Genomic DNA, 281 nt, shown 5'->3' with positions numbered 1-281 from the left:
GAAGATAGAGGAGTTATCTGACGAAGGACACGAAGAAGCAGGAAGCGAGAACCCGAAGAAGAAGGACTCAGCGGCGACCCCAATAATGGTGGTGGGGACATACGATGAAGATGACCCGTTCGCCGATACTCCACGGTTGACAGAGGAAGACGCGGTCCATGGACAGCCGTGGGAGGAGACGCCACGAAGTGGACGGAGAGAGAAGCGGTCCAGAGAGAGGACCCAGGAGACTATCAGTGAAGTTAAGGAGACTCCGAGGTGGCAAGGAACCACCGCCGATG

The sequence above is a fragment of the Cystoisospora suis genome (assembly GCF_002600585.1).
Source record: "Cystoisospora suis strain Wien I chromosome Unknown contig_3634, whole genome shotgun sequence".
NCBI lineage: Eukaryota > Apicomplexa > Conoidasida > Eucoccidiorida > Sarcocystidae > Cystoisospora > Cystoisospora suis.
Note: the sequence above shows the minus strand (reverse complement) of the source record.